Raw genomic sequence first — 8,714 nt, forward strand, 5'->3', positions numbered from 1 at the left:
AGATCTGACTGGTACAGGAGGAGATTGTTCCTCCTCCTCCAGCAGAGCATCTGGTGGATCTGAACCGTGCACCTCTGAGACTGTAGTTGCAGCTTCTCGCCACTAGGCCACCAGAGCTCACCTCCTTTTATCTCTTGTAAGATAAAGGAAACTCCTCATACATGGGATCAAGCTGTGATGTGAATAATGGTGTTGTGTACCTAAACCTTCCTCAATAATCTAGCATTTGTAATCAGTTGCCTGTAACAGAATAGAATACAGCCTCATTACCCGTTGTTGTTGTTGTTATGTGCCGTCGAGTTGTTTGCGACTCATAGCGACCCTATGTACAACAGCCCTAAACCCTACTCTATCCTGTGGCAACCGCACTGCCTCTGACACTCCCATCCCGATTACCCCAGTCACCGAATCAATCCATCTCATAGAGGGTCTTCCCCTCCTGCGCCGTTCCTCCACCCTCCCAAGCATGATGTCCCTCTCCAAGGACCTGTCCCTCCTGGCAACATGTCCAAAGTATGTCAGATGAAGCCCAGAATCCTTGCCTCCAAGGAGTAGCTTGGTTTAATCCTCTCCAAGATGAATCTGTTTGTTTTCCTGGCAGTCCATGGTACATTCAGTACTCTTCTCCAGCACCACAGCTCAAAGGCATCAACTCTCCTTCAGTCCCCCCTAGTTGGTTTTAACTTGACAACAAGTTGCCTATAGGTGGAGACTGAAATGAAAAACACATGGGACTACTACAGCATGCCGTAGCAATGGAGAACAACCACATAATGTTGGAATTCATGGTCTAGCCAAGCTGATACTATGCTTATTTTTTAGAGGATGAGACTCAATCCATGACAAACAGGGAATTCCTGGACCAAAAGGGGTGTCGCTTTGATTGCCATACTGAGGGTTCAGTTGTGATTTGCTTTAACAGGATTCCTCAGCTGCCCTGCTCTTGGCAAGTTGCTATGACCTGGTGGTCTGAATCCAGTATCTGGACCAGAGAGCAAGGGTTTTCATCCTGGAAATCCCCGTTATAATCGTAAATTTCCCGAGGAAATCAAGGAGGCCCGGCTGGTCATATGGCATGGACTGCAAATCCATAGCTGGGGCAGCGCTGCCTCATGCTGCCCACCTTCAGCGTGGTGAGGGCCAGCTGGGTGCCGAGCCTGACAGAAGGCCCAGGACACTGGAGTTGAAGATTCCCATCCTTGAGCACAGTAGAACACTTCTTAACCCTCATGGAGTTCAACTGAGGACAGAGAGAGACTTCCACAAAAACCTTTTCTTTATTGTTTATCTGATACTTAAATGTAACTGACCTTTCTGTGTTTGCAATTGCTAAACCCAGAAGCCAGAGAAATATTACATATTTCATTCCTGTCTCTCCTGCTTTAGCTCCATGAGGATTAAAAAGTGTCTTTAAGTATATCTTGGGAGGAGGTGGGACAGGGAAGAAAATATGCAACAATGAATTAATGGAAATCCAAGATCTTTATAAACTTTCATTAAAGTCTCAAAAAAAAAAAAGAAGTATATTTTGAAGAAAGGAGCTCCCATGGCCTAGCGGTCAGGAGCTGCCCTGCCACTCCAAAGCCACTTGGTTCAAATACATCAGCTGCTTTGCGGGAGAGACATGGGCAGCCTCCTCCTGTGTGAATTACTTACTGCCTCTGAAAACCTGCTGGAGTGTCAGCTATGGGTAGATGCAGGCTCAAAGGTGCATAACAACAACAAAATGAACAATCTAGCTAAGTAAGATGTGAATAAACATCTAATAGCAAAAGTTCTAGAACAATGAGAAAGTAAGAGAGTGTTCCCTTTGTCTTGGCGTCATGTATCCCTAGGTAGCACTTGGAAGACAATGTTTTATTTGTTACTCAGGGCTGTCTGAAGAAAGTCAGGATGAAACTGGATGTGATATACATGTCTCTGTAATAGAGAGTCTAGTGTATAGTTTCATTTTTTAAAAAAAATGATTAATAGAAGATTTATTTAAGCAATAATACATAGTCATCTCTGTCAAACTTAATATGAGATATTAAATGGTCATTCCAATTTTCCTTCCGGGATAAGTTTTTCTTTCCTATCTCTTGTGATTTTGAAAACATAGTACCAGAAGAAGAGGGGCCCAATGCCAAACACAGCTCCTATGAGAGAGAGCTTGGGAGTGGGCTTGAAATTCATGCGTAGGTTCAATGAGTCAAGGCAGGAATCGTCAATGATCAACTGGTGGTTGGGGTCATTGCGCTGAAGCAGATACTCCCGTTTAAGCCAGGATCGAATGGCCAGCCGCTAAGTTTGAGCCCCCTGGGCCTCTGGAGATACGTCGTATTCAGCTAGGTTGACGGTCCAGGTACGGTGGCCAGGCGTGATGGTTTGTTCCTTGGGAATGACATCTTGGCGACCAGGCATCATGATTTCATTTTCTAAGCTTCAAAGCTCTACTGCGGCTGAGTCAGTTCTGACGTAGTCTTGATCCGATTTCCAAGGCTGTAACTCTTACTGCAGGGGACTGTCCATCCTCCTGCGGCGGGAGCAGTTGGTGAATCGGAACCACTGCCCTTTTGGTCACATGAGTCATCTTTTACAATGTCATCAATCCAAACCAACCCACCACCCAACCCTTTCAGCCAGTTCTGACTCATCGATCTGCCCATTGGGTTTCTAAGGATGTAAGTCTTAAGGGGAGGAGACCGCCCATCTTTTTCCTAAGGAGCAGCTGATGGATTTGAACATCCAACTTTTCGGTTAGTGGGACAAGATGCAAGTGTTACTGAGCTTTTGAGAGAACCCTCCCTCCCCTAAATTCTGCCATTGAGCCAACACCAATCCATACCTGACCCTGTAGTGAGTGAGTTGTTGTTATTGTCAGTAGGTTTTCAGAGGCACTAAATTGCATAAGAAGTGAATGCCCATCTTTCTCCACAGGACAGCTGGTGGATTTCAACCACTTACAGCCTTCAATATGGAATTGAAGCTCAACATCAAGAAAACAAAGATTCTCACCACTGGGCTAATTGGCAGCATCATGATAGACAGTGAAGAGACTGATGTTGTTAACAGCTTTAGTTTGCTTGCATCCACAATCAACACTCTTGGTACCAGCAGCCAGGGAATTAAAAGACAAATTGCTTTGGGAAAGTCTGCTGTCAGAGACCTCTCCAAAGTATTCAGCCCATATTTTTGCAAATGCTAAATGCCATCAGAAAGCTGGACAATGACTAGGGAGGATAGAAGGAGAATTGATACCTTTGAGCTGTGGTGTTGGAGATGAGTGTTGAATATAGCATGGACTGCTAGGAGAACAAACAGGTTCATCCTAGAGAGGTCTGCTCCTTGGAGACAAGGATTCTGAAGCTTTGTCTGACATACTTTGGACATGTTGCAAGGAGGAACCAGTCCTTGGAGAGGGACGTCCTGCTTGGGAGAGTGGAAGGACAGCGCAGGAGAGGAAGACCCCCAACGAGATGGGTTGATTCAGTGACTGGAGGTAGGTGTGTCAGAGACAATAACACTGGCACAAGATAGAGCAGAGTTTAGGGCTGTTGTACATAGGATCACCATGAGTTGCAGGCAACTCGACAGCACATAACAACTACAACAACAACAACAACCACCACCTTTGCACTGGAAAGTCACCAGGGTTGTTACTGTGTGTAGTTGAGTCAGTTGAGTCAGAACTGACCCATAGCTGACTCTCCATCAGGTTTTCAGAGGTAGTAAATCACTTAGGAGAGGACTGCCCATCTAGTTCCTGTAGGAGCACCTGGTGGATTTGAACTGCATCCCTTTGGGATGTGCCACAGCTTCTTACCACTCGGCCACCAGAGCTCCCAGTGTTAGAAGGAGAAAATTGCCTATCTTTCTCCATAGAACTGCTAGTGGATTCAATCTGCCAGAGAGATGTGGCCTGTGGGTTAGCAGGGCAGCAACCTACGTGCGACGCCACCAGAGCTCCCCATAGCTTTGGGGCAGTAACATGAAAAACTCAAATTATGTCTGAACTCATATCTAGGCTTGAGATGGACTCAGAGTTGTCGGCTGGCCATAGTCCACCCCCCACCCCCCCAGCCCCAAGTACTTCAGACCCTGCCGTCTGCTCTTGGATGTGGAGGGAGTGGGGTAATGGGACTGAGATAGGAGCAGAGACTAGAGTGTGGGACATTTCTCTATCTACTGGGCATCTTGTTGTGATTAAAGGTAGATCAGAATAGAAACGCAGATTTAGAAATAATGAGGACAGAATGATTCCTTGAAGGAGCAGAAAAGAAGAGAGTCAAAGATAAAACTTAGAGAAAAATCTCTGAAGAGAATGACAGTTGAATTTTACCGGAGGGAATGAAATTCAACACTCTCTTCTGCTTAAATACCAGAGGTTAGGCGTTTCCCTCCTTATCCTCTCAACCCTCCTTTCTCATCCTCAGAACCCCCTCCTCCCTTCTCAGGAACCACGTGGATTTATCATAAGGAAGTGCTGGACAAAACCGGCCCTAATTACAATCTTACCAAGTCACTCACCTCTCCTAGTGGTCAGTTCCTTTAATCTTCTTGTAGAAGGTTCTCCGTTCTCTACCTGTAAGGGTCTCAGCAATTCTAGCTGGTCCTTCTCCCTCCCTCCTGAAGGTCTGCTCCCCACTACACTGCTCCCTCCTACTTCAGCCTTCCTCTCTCAAGACGCTCCTTCTGAATAAAAATCATCCTCGCTCTTCCCCATATTGTCCACTGCCGTTTTTTCTCTTCGGTGAGAGGAACACAGAAAGCGAACTTGTTTGCCAAAGTTAGTCCGTTGTGTCTGCAATGGAAATGAGGCACACTTGCACTTCTGTGTTTTAAACAATAGGTGTAAACCCTTTATTTGGAAAGAGTGTGTGTGTGTGTGTGTGTGTGTGTGTGTGTGTATTCACAGTTGAGAAAATTATGTTTACAGTCCTTTTAACTGTACACAGCTAATAGTTCCTAATGGTAATATTCTTACATCATATTTTACAAGCTGTGATTTCCAAATAGCCTTTTCTAAAATACTTTCTCCATAGCATGGGTTTCTTCCTAAAAGCAGTAGCTTTCTCATGGTTAAACTAGAACCTCTTCCACAAAGGGAGAGTTTTAAAACCTTGACCCCCAGAGAAGTGTCTGCTAGGGAGGACCGTATTATGGATGGCCAGCACTCTGTATTACGGACAGAAGGGTTCAGCACATTTGGAAATCTTCCCTCTCCCTGTCTCCCCGCTTTGTTGTCTGTTCAGGTATTTTATTTGTGTGAATATATTACATCCTGAGAAAAAGAATCCCAGGAATTTTCCTCCCGTGTGTTTGCATCTTGCTTCCTCATGGCCAGTGATGCCAAGGTGAGGTCATCATCAATACAGTGAAACCAAACAGACGGGATGGAGCAGTTAACGCTGCCAACATTTCGAGACCTTTGCTTGCACATCAAATCTGGGCCTGATCGCACGCGTTGAACCGGCCTGAGAGCTTTCCAGCAACTTTCCCAGCGCTGTGATCACCGATTTGAAATTTCCCAGAACAGCGCATTTGTCTGCGCAAGGGGATGACCTCACAGAAAGAAGTGGGTGGGACGAGTGCAGGAATGTGTGGGGACTCTTTTAAAAAACAGGTTCATTTTTAACTTTTAAAAAAAATCTTTTGAAAGTTTTCACACTGCAATGGTTTTCATTCAGTCATTCAGACATATTTTGCTTTACAGCTTTAATTATGACCAATTAATGTGATTAAATGAATAACAGGGTCTGATCAACCCCTTACTGTATATTGCCTTTCCCTTGTCCCAAATTACCTACTGTTTACTTTTACACTCTTCAGTCCCTGGTAACGGTGAAACATTTATCTTTCTGCTTATATATATATATTTTTATGAAATTCTTCTCTTTTTTTAAAAGGATAATGATAACTCATTATTTGAGTTCACTGCCATGTAAAAGGATCAAGAGAAGAGAATAACAGGGAGGAGTCAGGGAAAGTGCTGTTATACTATAAGAATTATAATTAATGTAATGAAACAAAATGTAAAGGAGTGATTGAATAGAAAATCAATTTGCTCGGTAAACCTATACTGAAACCACGCACAAAAAAAATGTAAAAAGAATTAGAATAATAATGAAAAAAACCCCAAAAGGTCTTTGACTTAACTAGCCAGCATGCTAGTTGTGTGATACAAAAAATATTAATGGTCGCCATTTACCCTTTTCTTTAGACTATGATAAAAAGTTCCTTTCAAGGTGGTTGTTTTAAAGTTTCTCTTAAGACCCTCTTTTTACACCTACCCCCTTTAAAAGCAAATCAACCTTTTTAATGATATCTTGTGGGAGCTCAGGGTGGCCTAGCGAGTAAGGAATTGCACTGACAACCCAAAGGCAGGTGCTTCAAATTCACCAGCTGCTGCTTGAGAGAAAGATGGACAGTCTCCTTTCATGCAGTTTGTAGCCTCTGAAGCTGCTGGAAGGTCAGCTGTGAACTGGTTCTGACTTGATGGTCATGAGTTGTTGTGTTGTAGATGTATAAATATACATATATATACTCTATGAAGAGGAATGTGGCATCAGATCAGAATCAAAGGGAGCTCAATCGATAATCTCCGTTATGCAGATGACACAACCTTGTTCTTGCTGAAAGTGAGGAGTTGAGGCACTTTTTGCAGAGGATCAAGGAATGCAGACTTCAATTTGGATTGCATCTCAATGTCAGGAAAGCAAAGATTCTTACCACTGGACTGATAGGAAACATAATGATGGATGGAGAAGAGATTGAAACTGTCAACAACTTCATCTTTTTTTTTTTATTTTGTGTGCGTGTACCGTCAAATCAGATCTGACTGGTACAGGAGGATATTGCGCCTCCTTCTCCGGCAGAGCGTCTGGTGGATTCGAACCGTGTTCCTCTGGGATTGCACTGCAGTTTCTTGCCACTAGGCCACCAGAGCTCCCCTAACAACTTCATCTTACTTAGGCTGACAATTAACACCCTTGATACCAGAAGTTAGGAAATCAGGAGACTTACTGCACTGGGAAAGTCTGCACTTAGGGATCTCTCCAAATTATTGAGGAGTAATGTCAGTTTGAGAACTAACGTGTGTCTGATTCAGGCCATGTTTTTTCCAATCATTTCCCATACATATGAGCGCTGGACAATGAATAGGGATGACAGAAGAAGAATTGATGCCTTTGAACATCCCATGGACAGCCAGAAGAATAAATCAATATGTCTTAAGGTGTAGCCAGAGTACTCTTTGGAGGCAAGGAGGATGAGGTTTTGCCTCACATACTTTGTCATGTATCTAGAAAGGGCTATTCTTTTGAGAGGATGTGATGCTTGGAAGGTTGGAGGGTCGGTGAAGGAGAGCAAGACCTTCAACGATGTTAATTGACAAGGTGACCGCTGCAGTGGGCTCTAGTGTGTCAGGATGTGAACACAGGATACGACGGGCTTCAGATCCGCTCTTCATAGGGTCGCTGTGAGACATACTCGATAGCACCTAACAACAACAACAACAACAACAACAACAACAACAACAATATATGTCTATATACTCACTTATTGATTACCGATTCATAGCTGACCCAGCACTGAGCTTCTTTTTTTTTTTTTTAATTTTTTTATTTTTTTTATTTTGTGTGCGTGTACCGTCAAATCAGATCTGACTGGTACAGGAGGATATTGCGCCTCCTTCTCCGGCAGAACATCTGGTGGATTCGAACCATGTTTCTCTGGGATTGCAGTGCAGCTTCTTGCCACTAGGCCACCAGAGCTCCCCTAGCACTGAGCTTCTGAGATGGTAAATTGCATGGGAAAAGAGTGCCTGTCTTTCTCTTGGAGCAGCTGGATTTGAACTACCAGAGAGAGAGAGCGATTCCCTATGGACTAGGCCACCAGAGAGAAAGAGAGAGAGAGAGAGAGAGAAGAGAGCACGAAAGAGCGCTCTAGTGGCCTACTAGTAAGGAGTTACTCTGCCAAACCAAAGGCACGTAGTTTGAATCCACCCCCACTGGAGACCCAGCTCAGTGTCACATAATAATAACGTATGTGTGTATATATGCTGTTGTTACGTGTCGTCGACCTTTGACTCACAGCGACCCTGTCTACAGTAATTCTGAACCTTACCTATCTTAAGTCAATCTCATTGTCTTAGACACATTTACCCTCATAACCTCAGTTACTGAGTCAATCCATCTCATCCAAGGACTTCTTCTCCTGCACTGTCCCTCCACCTTTCCAAGCATGATGTCCTCCAAAGACTGGTCCCTCCTGGCAACATGCCAAGAGTATGGATATCCTATCTGTTTCCAAATAAAGCCCCAGGAATTGATGGGATACCAATTGATGTATTTCAGCAAACAGATGCTGCCCTGGATGTGCTCACCAAGTTGTGCCAAGAAATCTGGAGGACAACTACTCATCCAACTGAGTGGAAGAAATCCATATATATTCCCATTAAAAAAAAAAAAAAACAAAAACAGGTGACCCAACAGAGTCTTGAAATTATTGAACAGTATCACTAATATCACACACTAGCAAAATCCTGCTGAAGACTATTCAGAAACGACTGGAACAGTACATTGACAGAGAACTACCAGAAATACAAGCTGAGTTTAGAAGAGGCTGTGGCACTAAGGACATTATTGCCAATGTCAGATGGATCTTGGCAGAAAGCAGAGAGTATCAGAAGAAAGTCTATCGGTGTTTCATTGACTATGCAAAGGCATTTGACT

At 43.9% G+C, this 8,714-nt stretch overlaps 1 pseudogene; it reads right to left on the reverse strand.

Moving 5' to 3' along the window:
* Window positions 1-2,016: 2,016 nt before the first annotated feature.
* LOC102854567 lies at window positions 2,017-2,387 on the reverse strand (annotated as a pseudogene).
* Between the last annotated feature and the right edge of the window lie 6,327 nt (window positions 2,388-8,714).

This window comes from Elephantulus edwardii, unplaced genomic scaffold, assembly GCF_000299155.1.
Source record: "Elephantulus edwardii isolate Elephantulus edwardi_28Jun2011 unplaced genomic scaffold, EleEdw1.0 scaffold00103, whole genome shotgun sequence".
NCBI lineage: Eukaryota > Metazoa > Chordata > Mammalia > Macroscelidea > Macroscelididae > Elephantulus > Elephantulus edwardii.